This window comes from Fringilla coelebs, assembly GCF_963513975.1.
Source record: "Fringilla coelebs genome assembly, chromosome: 4".
In the NCBI taxonomy this organism is placed as follows: Eukaryota; Metazoa; Chordata; class Aves; order Passeriformes; family Fringillidae; genus Fringilla; species Fringilla coelebs.
This window is the reverse complement of record NC_140032.1, coordinates 8,901,905-8,914,396: the sequence shown is the minus strand read 5'-3', so window position 1 is coordinate 8,914,396 and position 12,492 is coordinate 8,901,905.

Sequence of the window (12,492 nt, the reverse complement as noted above, 5' to 3'; positions counted from 1 at the left end):
GGTCCTGCACTTCCTCATACAGAAAAGCCAAAATGTGAAATTGATGCTAAAGCAGAAGTTCTTGGAGCCAGTTCTGGGTTCTCAGGAACGAGGAAAGCCCTTCATGTTCCTGCCCTCACACATCCTCAGCACTACTTTCTAAAGGGATGCATTTCAACATTTTTTCAGGCATCAGCGCTTTTTTTACCATCTCCTGCATTGTTACATCTTTTCCTTCTTTCCAGTGTAACCACTGTCTCAGAGAGTTTGAGCTGCTGCTCAGCCAGGACTGGAGAAATGGCCGCAGAGACAAACAGTTTGTGACAGGTAATTCTGATTTATGCCACTTGGTGCTATCACACAGGGCTTTAAAACAACGTGTCCCAATGCAACCACATGTATTTTCCTGTCTGCTGCTCTGTGAAGCCTGGAACAGCTTAAGGCTTTGTATGTATCCTACTCTGCCTGGAGCAGAATATCCTGCTAATGCTAAAAGGCATTTTGACAACCTGTAGTCAGCATTCTCCTCCTGCAGGGGATCTCAGCAGCAAAATTGTCAGAGTCACTGGTCCCGGCTGAGTAGATATGGCTACAGACTGTGCTGAGAGAGTTGCATTTTCCCACCTCTGGTTTACTGGGGGAGCTGGTTTTCCTTTCAGGTGGTGCCTGGAGCAGAAGCAACTGACCTGGGAGTGAAAGGCCTAAGGGGTCACTGGCTGTTCCCTCAGCTTGAAGAACAGTAACTCATTGCTTTAATAAAGAACCAGTCCTGCATAATGCCCTGGTCTCACGATGGGAGAGCAGGAATCCCAGCAGTGTGATGGATCCGGCACTGCCCTCAGAAATGGCCCATGTGGATCCCACCAGGGAATGGACATTGTGCAGGAGGGGAATCTCAGAAATGCTGCTCCCTGGGAGATTAGAGAATCACCCAAGACAGCATTTTGAAGATAGCCTGGAAGAGCAAGAATGGTGGGAACTCTGCATGACCAAGATCCTGGGAATGGGGCAAAAAGAGGGGAAAGGATGGGTGCAAGATGACTCCTGCAAGGAGACCCAGAGTGAGGCTTCTGCATCCCCCTGCTTGCTGCCCAACATGGCTGTGAGCAGCTGTACCTCAGGGGCAGGGGAGTGCCATGCTGACCCCAGGCACTGCTGTGCTCTTGGGGTGTTGCCCACTCCATGAAGTGGCTTTGGCAAGGCAGCAGATGCCTTGCAGGGACTCTGAGTACAGAGGCAGGGACTCTGCCCTCCCGAGCAGGCTGCATAGGATGGCATCCAACCATCAGGGCACACATTCAGCTGTGCATAGGCGCCAGCTGTGAGGGCAGCCCCAGGAGGGGGACTCCCTGCTTTAGGGGAGGTCACCCTGTTACCTGATTTGTCTCTTTCTGTGGTTTTGATAGTTTTGCACATATTTCCATTGTGCTGTGCTTTGCTTTTGCAGTCACGTGTCAAGAACAGTCAGGATACATAAAAACAGGAAAGATATTTAATCTTAGGGTCATGAGAATGACACTTGACTTAGCAAAGCTACTCATCCAGTTGCTTTTTTCTAATATACTTGTTTTCTTTTTTCGGTACTGACAGTGTTTCAAGCATCTGGATTTCAGCCATAGCTCCTGATACAAAGCTTTAGACAAGTGACAGGTCAAGGTACATCTTGAAGGGACTATGGTAAACTAACAAATTATACCATCTCAGAAAAACTCAGGACTTGCTCTTGATATCTTTCCATCAATTTCTTCTTTTATCTTGAAATACATCCTAGAGTCTCTTAAGCAAACTGGCGTGGTTTTGTTCATTGCACAATTTTCATCAACTAGTGAATATTAATTCCTCTATCGGATCAAATGATTGGTATAATACAAATATACCCAAATAACAGTTGCAAATTAAATGCTGTCTAAGTAGTTTACAAATAAACAGATCAAGAAAAATACATTCATACAAGAAAAATACATACAAAGAATTCACCTGAATTCTTTGTATAAGCAGAATCAAGAGGCAGAAGATCAGAAGGAATGTTAAAAGTTGCAAAAGCCCTAAATCCTGGGTCATGGAATTTGAGCTCTGCCATTGGAAAACTGTTGCGTGTTGCACATGCTGTGCTTTAAAAATGGAAGTCCCCAAACCTGGGCAGAACTTTGTTGCCCCTCCTTTAGAAATGCTTTCACTATCATTTACAGGGGCGATCACCCTTGCACAGCTCTCCCCAGTTTGGCAGCAGACCAAGCCAGCTTGCATTTGTCATGAACAGGGAATGGCCCTGTCCCACCCAAATCTGAAAATGCCACTTGGCACCATCAGACCACATGGAGCTTTCCAAAAGCTACATTGCAGGCAAGGAGCAGAACCCCTTGTTTCAAACTCCTGCATTATCAGAAAACTTCTAGAGTTTCTCAGGCATTCATCACACCCCACAATCTGTCCGGCTGGGTGAGAGAGCCTTGCAGCGGGATCGGGTTTTATCCGGCACCAGGTACACTGATAACCCTCCCTAATCAGTCGCTGATCTCTGCTTGGTGAAAGCACTGCCTGTGGTATTTCTGCTGAAGCTATTTTTAAATGACAGTGTGATATTTTGTTTTCTTTCTCTCATTTGTCAATGGAGAACTGGCTGTGCTGTGCGTCTGCTCTGACAAGAAGCTTCCAGTTATTTTTCAGCCCGTTCCAGCTGGGATTGAGGCAGGGCTGGAGAAAGTGCTGTCTGCAGACAGGGTGAGCCCTCCAGGGAGCAGTGACCCTACAGCCTTCTGCCTGTCAGGGTCCTCTGGGTCCAGCTGTGGGAAAAGCCTTCTAGGTTTCTTCTGACTCTGGTCCTGATGATGCTTTAGGCTGGCTTTCACAATTAGGGTTATTTTATGTTTAGCTGAGTTGCTACTTGCATTAATGTTAGGGTTTTTTTGTTTTTTCTGTCACTTTAATTGCTCTAGATTTTCAAAGAATTACGTTTTTAGGTTTAGGTTCTGAATGACCTTAGAGCATGAGTGCCTAAAAATTGAAAATTAAAACCTGTCATGTCCAAATGGTGTCACTGCATGGACAATTCACATTTCATCTCATCAAATGGCTTTCCCAAATGGAGATGTAACAAGTTCCACCTCTTCCAAGGTGGAAGCACCTGGACATCACTACATGTTTCACAAAGGGCTGCATGTTTCACACCTCATTTCTCGCAAAAATGCATTATAGATTGGCACTAGCCACTTACCATCCCTGTTAATTTCTTCTGGATGAAGGAAATATAAAATTCCTGCTGGAATTTTGCTGATTCCCAAGCCCTCCATCCTTAAGCACTGCTGGATGGCAGTTGTGCCACAGCTGTATACCAAGGTTTTCTAATCCATAAAATTCAGACACAAATGGCTCACAGAAGATAAAACCCTACTGAGAAATACAGGTTGTCTATGAGTGTGTGGCTATCAGATAAAAACATGCCTAATTAAATTCTAGAAAATGCCATTCACTGGCTTTGAGTACTCTGTTTATACCTAGGCCCATGATTTCTGTTTAATCCCAGGGATTTATAAGGATTCATTCCATCATTTTCCCTTACTTATAACATGTTTGACACTGGTTCACTACAGAGCTAATCCCACAGACTTCATCAAGATTACTGCTCAGGTAATTCATTCTAATCTAAGAAAAATTGTTGTGACCCAGTTGAGACCGAGTTTTCAGAGGGGAGCCAGTCCCTAGGATCAGTCCTCGGGGCAGAATTACATCTTTAGTAAAGGTTGCTGCCCTGATCCAGCAGATTCAGCAGTTGGGGCAAGAGGGAGAATTCCATCCCTTCTTAACCTGAGCCATGCCAATTCCCACCAGTTACCAAAACTGGTTTTTACATTGCAGAGTCCAGTAGAACCGGACTAAAACCAGCATGCTTTTTTTTCCCATTGAGAATCTAACTGATACTCTAAAATCTCCTGAATTTTCTAGTTTGTCATACAAAAGCCATTGGGAAGACCAGATACAGCCTGATTGGTTAGATTTTAAAGATATGTTGGAACCTAATAATTTCTGCTGCTTTTAGTTAAGATCCCTGAGGCAATAATAACGGAAGCTGTAAAAATATGTGCCTTATTCATTGTGGCTTTACGTCAGAGGTTTACTGCTCTAATCATTAACCAGTCTGCTGCATTATCTATGAAAATTGCTTGGTAATATTTATGAAATGTGACCTTTGTTAATTCAATGTTACCAAGTGTTGGATTCATTCTGTTTGCAAGTGGAACAGATTTCCAAATCACTCTGCAATTAGTACAGTTTGATCTAACCAGCCTATCTCTGCATGGGGTAGGCTTCTACTGAAACAGCAGGATCGCTGTCAGGAATGAAATGTGTTTTCCGTACGGCTGTGACACCTGCTTGCACTACATCATCTTTGGCAAAGGTAAGTGCTGAATGAATATTCACAATAAGGGAAAACAATAACCAGACTTTTTTGTTCTGAGAAATAACTCAGTTAACAAAAATAAAAATGTTCGTGGCCAAAAATGATTGCTATGTATAATAGTGTAAGGGGAAATGAAAGGAAAATGGGACGCTGTTAGGCTGAAATGGGCATGATTACCTACTCCACAATGGATACAGATAAAGGAATTGCAAGAAACAACAGGAAGATTCAGGACCCTCATGGAGTCATGATGCTTTGCTGTATGATTCTCTAATCTACTTCCAAGGCCACCATTAGGCATGGGCAGTAAGTCCTTTCCTACCTAAAAAGTTCCCATTCATGATGCACCCAATGCTACCATGAATTTCCGATTCTCACAGTCATACAGGACATCCTGCAATGCCTCAGCCTATGGGGTGTTTTGAAGGAACCAAATTTCACCAGAGCAACAAATGTGCCGGACAAGCACCATGCAGTGAAGCCATGTGGCACCGTTCAGCAGCAGATCACTGGCAATGTGTAATATCTGCAGCATTAATGTCATATTCCTTCATTTCCCGAGCTCCACATGGTCAGTGTCCATTTTCAATGCTTACTCCAGCTGGGACTGTCTCATGTGACAGCCACACTGGTAACAAACTGAGCATCTCCCTGTCTGCATTAGTCCCCTGAGCTTGTCCACAAGTGATGTACAAAATTAGGGATTGGTTTGATAAGCCAAGTTAAGCTCTGATGAAATTTCTATGCAAATGTGTAAGATATACCAGTCTGGCCCTGTGTTTTATTTTCCTCTAGCATGACAGCTGACTAGGCTTTCCTTTTCAGGAAACAAACATCCTCTTGGTTAAAGCAGGAGCTGGAGTGCCACAGAGACACTATCCTCATGTTCTGCTCCCAGTGTGGAAACAGAAAGGGAGGCTGGGATAGATTTGGGAAAGGGAGCAGGTCCTCATCCAAGACAAGGTAGTGCAGCGGCCCTGCAGACAGCACAGCTCTACCAGGCCAAGGCTTCTTCTCAGGAGGAAAGTGCTCAGGTCCTCACAACAGTCCTGCCTTTCAAACTGGTGTTTTAACACATCTGTATATGAACTGTAACCATATTAACCTGCAGGACCTGAGTAATTCAATGTCAAAGGAGCAGCACAGGCTGCAGAAAGCTCTGCCCATGCCCTGCTCCAGTCAGTCCTCCAAGCCTGTGCGCTGCCTGCAAGCCTGGCCAGCAGTGCTTGATGAACATGCCCTCTTCCTTTGCCCTTGACAATGTGCCAGAGAACAGAAGAGCTGCTAAGGAAACAAATGTTGCCTGTGAATGACATGGGTTTCTTGGCATTTGGCTGACAATTGTGGCACTCATGGCCAGAACTCACAGAATCAGGGATTCCTCTTTCCTCCATGTCACTCTGCTGTTTCCCAAGGAAAAAGAATACAGACATTTGAACAAGAAAATAGCAAGCAAGAAACTAGAGACCTGTACAGGCTGTTATGATGTGGGAATTGGGGGTGAAAGGGCTCTGTAAGTACCATGGGCTGCAGCAGTCCCTGCTAGCAGCAGTGGGCTCCAACAGTCTGCTCTCACCACCAGCCCATCTACTCTGCAGGTTCAGTTCTTTGGATGCCCTTCCCATTTCCCAAATTTGTTACCAAATGTGAGAAAATTTGGAAAGGATTAAATCATGTGGTCTGAAGCAACTGGCAAGAAGGAGAAGATTTGAGAGTGAATATGTGAAACCAGGGAGAAGGGGAACAAGCAGCTGTACTGATGGGATGGACTCAGCCTCGCCAGGTGTCCCAGGAACACAAACATGTGCCAGCCAATGGACAGGCAGTGACTGTGGCACTCAGAAATGTGGGAGCAACAGCACAGGCATAGCTGCTCTCTGGCTTCTTGCTGGGGCTCTATTGCATGCACCTAGTGCAGTTGCATGTCCCCACGTTGGTGCAGAATGGATGAAGCCCTGGTTATCCCACAGCTCTGAGACAGGCACAGATCCAAGGAAAGAGGGAGGCTGGGAGAGAAGAAGTGGTCTGGCCAAACACGTGTCTAGAAATCCCCAGGGTCCTGCTGGAGAGCAGTGCTAGAGCCAGGTTCCTCCCCACTGAGCTGAGCAAGTTCCTCTCTGCAACAATCAACGCAATGTTTTCTCTTCTCAGAATCATGGATTGCTCCATCAGACAAAAGATTTTCCTCCTGCTGGGTCCTTCCTCAAATATGGGGCTCTCTTTACCATCCACTGCTCTTCTGTTTCAGCAAAAACATGTGAGTGTTCTGTGAGCACACCCCTCATCTTTGTCATGTTTATGACGTCCCAGAGTGAAATCCCCATTTGGTTTCAGGTCTCTTCTTTGCCTGTTTTTTTCCAACCATGTCAGCATTTTTCAGCTTCTGAAAGTTTAGGAGTTTTTACGTTTTTGCATAATTAGGAAATTGAAAGAGGTGGTTTATCTACTTGTTTCCTGTGGGACACAAAGGGCTGAGAGATTGGGGGAGGGTGTGGGTTGGGGTGGGGTATGTAGATAAGACTCCTAGAGAGTACAAGAGTGAGTGTGCAGTATGAGGAGAGATTTTCTGTTGGGCCCACTGGCATAAAGTGAGGACTGCAGCCACATTTGTCTGTGGGAATGGACATCTTGTCTGTGAAAACGATTTCTGGGAAGTACCCCTCACTTCCAAGGTGATCTGCTGCAGTTTGTTGTCACTGCAGCTCTCAGGCTGCAGAGCAGTGGCCATGGCAGTGCTCCTTTCTTGCCAAGGGGCACTGCAGTGCTGGCCAAGCCCCCTCTCCTCCAACATGTCACCAAGATCAGTGACATTTTCTGCTGGGCAAATTCTTTCTCAATGTTTGCCACAGAAGGGTTTTGTTGACTAGGAGGTGCTTTGCACAGCTTGACAAGGCAGGGGCACAGTGTGTGAGGGATGGTCTGTCCATGAAGGTGTGGGCAGCACTGATGGAGAGTTTGGTGCTCCCCATCCAAGCTGTCCTTTCCCATCCAGTGTCAGCCCTGGGGTGGGTTGGGACTGCTGGGCAGGGAGAGCAGGAGGAAGGCATGTTGTGATTCAGCAGGGCTCATTTTTACAACCAGCTTTCCATCTTCCAGAACAATGTGAATTTCCTGTATGAAAATGTTTTCAGTTGAATATATCATAAAAAGTAATAATAGATATTTCAAATGTAAACAGTAGCTCTTTTCCTCTAGCAAAAAAAAAAAAAAAAAAAAAAAAAAGACAGCCTTTACGTGTTGTGTAGCTGTTTACTAACATGTAACATAACTCTGGGGATCAAAAGTGGGGGAAATAAACTGGATTAAAGGAAATAAGGCTTTTTTTAAACTGAAAGTGTTCTCCATAAAACTACTATGCTGAGAGGATGACTAATGTAACCAGTGTGTGTTTTGAAGCGTGTCATTAACACTTTTTATGCTTTCTGAACACACAAAGAGAAACCCCAGGAGAGAATTAATTTACAAATCTGATTAAGCATAGTGCCTAAGTGGCAAAAAGCATCATACAATAAATAGACTCCACAGGTAAGCAAAGCTTTAAAAAATGAAACAAACATACTCTACAAAGGGCCCAGATGTGTGCATTTTGGATGGTTTAATGTGTATTTGATTAGATGTCAAAGGCACAGGCAATGAAAACAAAGGTCACACCGAGGTAATAGTACTGCTCCTTTTTTCTTAAGTCATCATACTGCCTGGCTAGTGAAAAACATGTACCTGAATTTGGGAAGCAAAGGCAAGGATGCAAACAGAAGAATAAAACCAAAGATAAAGATTGTCTACCTGCTGTCAAAAAAAGATTTACAGATACCTTCTGTGTGGTTGTGTCAGCCTTTGCTCATGCATAACTATAGTGTGGTTTGTGTCAGTGTTTCAGAACTGAGCAGTACAATTGCTCAGCAATCAGAGGTTACCTCTCTTCAGGGACTTTCTGAGTTCACAGGAGTTGGAATGCTAATTCAAATACCTTGTAGCTGTAGATCAGGGGTGTCTGCAAACTCCAGACAGATGGTTATTAGAAGTTAAAGCTTTAAGTATCATCAATGCACCTCTGAATATTGGATCTATCTTCTTAAATAGAAGAAAATCCTACTAGTGATCTTCTCAACCCCTGGGTAGCTGCTAATATACTTTATTACATTTAAACAACCCTCAACATTTCATTCAAAGACAGAGTTGACAGAGTGACTTGGTGTAAGTTAGACTTTCCCACACGAGGGAGTGAGTGGTGAAATGCCCTGTCCCAATACTGCTGTGCAATTGTTGGGTACAGGTCCTACCTTCCACCACCCTTAGCACATCTGAAAGGGTGAAAAGAGTAAAAATCCATCCCTGTGTTACCCTGGTCCCAGTGAACAGGAGGACTATTTTGTGGTGAAAGCCCAGAACTGGATGTGAGATATCCAAGTTATTACAGGTATCTCATTCCTTTAGTAATGAGGTCCAGGGATTCTTCTGTGTTTCTACTTCCCTCTGCATAGGGAATGTTTATTCATAACAACTTTCTCATACCTTTATGTGTTTTCTCTGTATTGACTGTAGGGTTTTCACATTAAGCAAAGCTCTCTTGCTGTGTGTAGATCATCTAGAGCAGTCTTCTGTGGGTACCAAGTGACTGGCAACAATGAAGAAAAGGTGAAGAGCTGCCAGTGTCCTGAGAAGATAGAAAAAGGAGAATCCATTAAGTAACACCCTGAAACTTCTTTTCTGTGGGCTGATAAAACACACATTCTCTTACACAATGCAGACGCTGTCAGAGAAGCAGGAAGTCGTGTCCCTGGTGTTGAGCCCGTGCTGTAACTGCAGGGAGCCCAACACCTTGGACGGGGCTCAGGCAGAGAATCTGTGTCACACAAAAGGAGAGGAATGGAAACAGCGGGAAACCATCGGCAACAAAGGAAGGAGAACAAAAACAGGACAGAAGGGATCAGAGACGTAGAGCCAAGAACAAGGTAAAAAAATAGACCTGTAGAAAGCTGGAAGGAAAACAAATAAACCAAGTAAGTTAAATTCTCCATCCTGCCCCCCATTTTCTTCCATCTCACTAGCACCTTGTTACTGAAATTTTCTCTCAATGCTAAAATCAACACAAAGAAAGATTGTGGCACTCTACATGACACTTGAAGGGTAAACATCTGCCTGAGATCAAATCATAGGATCATAGAATATCCTGAGTTTAGAGAGGCCCATAAGGATCATCAAAGTCAACTCCTGACCTGCACAGGACACTCCAAGAATCACACCGTGGTCCTGAGGGAGTTGTCCAAATGCTTGTGGAGCTCTGTCAGGCTGGTGCTGTGACCACTTGCGTTGGGAGCCTGTTCAGTGCCCAACCACCCTCTGGGTAAAGAACCTTTTCCTGATATCCAACCTAAACGTCCCCTGACAAAACTTCAGGCCATTCCCTTAGGTCCTGTCACTGTCACCACAGAAAAGAGATCAGTGTCTGCCCCTCCCCTTCCCCTCACAAGGAAATGAGGTCTCCCCTCAGTCTCCTCCAGGCTGAACAGACCCAGTGCCCTCAGCCTCTCCTCATACCGTTTCCCCTCTAGGCCCTTCACCATCTTTGTTGCCCTCCTTTGGATGCTCAGTAGTAGCTTTATATCCTGCTTATACTGTGGCACCCAAAACTGCCCCCAGCAGTCGAGGTGAGGCCGCCCTAGAGCAGAGCGGGACAATCCCTCCCTGTGCCCAGTGGGGATGCTGGGCCTGATGGCTCCAGGACAGGGATGTCCCTCTTGGCTGCCAGGGCACTGCTGGCTCATGTGAATGTTTGCATTTTGCATATATCATATTTTACAGACACAATGCTGTGTGGGTCCTGTAAGGCTTGGTCATAACCACTCCATGCTACAGCATCTTAGATTCTGGTTCACAAACACACAGTTTAAGGGGTGCTTTTTTGGCATGCAAGGTTGCTTTCAGCAAGTTGTACCTTTTGTGGAGGCCATTTCTTTTCCCCTCCATGATGTCAAAGAAGTTTTTTGGGATTGCTGAGCAAAGACCGTCCCTTTGCTGAGATTCAGTGCCTCATGCAATGCCTCAAACCCAACACTCATCTTGAAGGTTTAGCTGGGAAATATTACTGGAAAGCTGCACATAAGATCAGTTGGCCAGACCTATGCAGCCTTCCACCTGTGATTCCTAAAGAAAGTGATCACTAGATCAGTCCTACCCACAAAGCTATAGTTGGAGTCTGACAACATTTAGATACTTATTAGCATGATTGATTTCCCATTATCTAATTAATTGCAGATTTCACATTTTCACGTTTCCTGCTTTGCCATGTGTCAAATAGAGCAAATGGCCCGTCACCACAAAGTGATGGCACTGAATTTGTCTTTGTCTTGTACCTGGCATTTTTCCCCAAATTGTGGCAGAACTCCAACCAGGCACTGGCAGCAGTGGCCCAGGAAGTCTCTAGGTGCTCCATCCCCTGCCTGGGGCTGGAGCCAAGCTGGATGTACCAAAGGCTTCCCAAGTATCCCAGCCCCATGCTTTGTCCTCACCAACAGAACATTTTACTGATATCCAACCTCCTTGTTGCAGGAAGAAGCAAATGCATTGCTTCTTCCTCTCTTGGATGCTAAAAGCCAATGATTTCCTGCTCGCAGTAGCTTTTTTCTGTTGCATAAGGAAGGGAGCTTGTTACAGTCATTCCACTTGACTCTTCACTCAGTTTCCGTATTAATACCAAGAAAAGAGTGGGAAATTGTCCTTGTTTTAGGTGGAATAAGAGACTTTAAGACAGTCCAATCAAGCCCATAATTTTTTATTCTAGATCATATGGTATAGACACAGTTCCTACAGAGTGCTCATCTAAGATTGTTTCATTTCTCCATAGGAGTAATTAGCTGGAAATGAGAAAAATCATTTGATTAGGCCCACAACTGATTAGAGGCTAGTGCATAGCCTATTGAAGTAAAGGAGAAGATACAAATTGATTTCAACATGTTTTGGGCCAGCCCCAATCTTCCAAAACAAATAGAGAGATAAGACAGCATCTGCTGAGTATTCACCTGCCAAGTCTTTGTGCTGATCTCTAATTTTAGGTCCTTCAGGAAAGTGTCCAGGTTATTTACCACCTGAGCTGTTTTGATCTTCTCTCAGATGTGTGTATTGATGGACAAGCTCTCTTATCACCACCACAATAATACTGGCCCAACTATACCAGCAGCACGAGGCCCAGGATCAATACTGATTCCTCCCTCAATCAGCTAAACAGCATTTTACTTGCCTAATTATGAATATCTATTAAATGCCTGAACTGGAAAATCTTGACTAAGCAGTCTAAAATGAGTGAGTTGGACACACTATAGAAATGCAGGGTATTACCATTACTGTACAATATGGGATGTGCCTGCAATCTTCCCATCACAGATTCACTTGGTTCCGTCACAGCTGATACAAATGATAGGATCCTATGGCTGGCAGCAGATTTGCATCAGCCACATTAGGTATTATTTCTTCCCTACTGGGAACAGAACTCAACAATTTCCATATATAATTGCTGCAGCCCTATTAATGTGTTACAGATATCTGTCCTCTGATAAAACCTGTTCTCCCATATAGGTATGCATGCACTTGGTTCCTGGAGAATGGGTTTATGGACAGACATCTCAGGTAGAGCTATAATTGCCTTCTCATTTCATTAACTGTTTCATCCAGATTAAAACTCAGTAGATTTTGCATGTCCAAGCACCTAGGTGCGAAATCTCCATGCTTAAATTTGTAAATCTAACTTTTTCTTTCTTGGTTCCTCCTCTATAACGAATATATTATAAATTAATGGCTGCTAACTACTTTGTTGGTCTCCATAGGATGCATGAACTCATTCTTCCATATCTGGATGGATTTTCACACCAAAAACCAATACAAATTCATTGGGGCTTCTTCCTATAACTCAGAAGTGATGACTGACAGATACACAGGACGCAGGTACCTTGGGTAAGAAAATGCTATTTTTTACATTCAGAGGATAGAAGTGATTGAGACTGTGCTACCACTGCCTGATTTTATTCATAAAGCTCACAGCTTCGTCCCTCCTTTAGTGAACATTGTGTTTGCTACAGGCAGGCTGGTTTCAGGTCTGTTTGGTAGCACAAATGCACAAC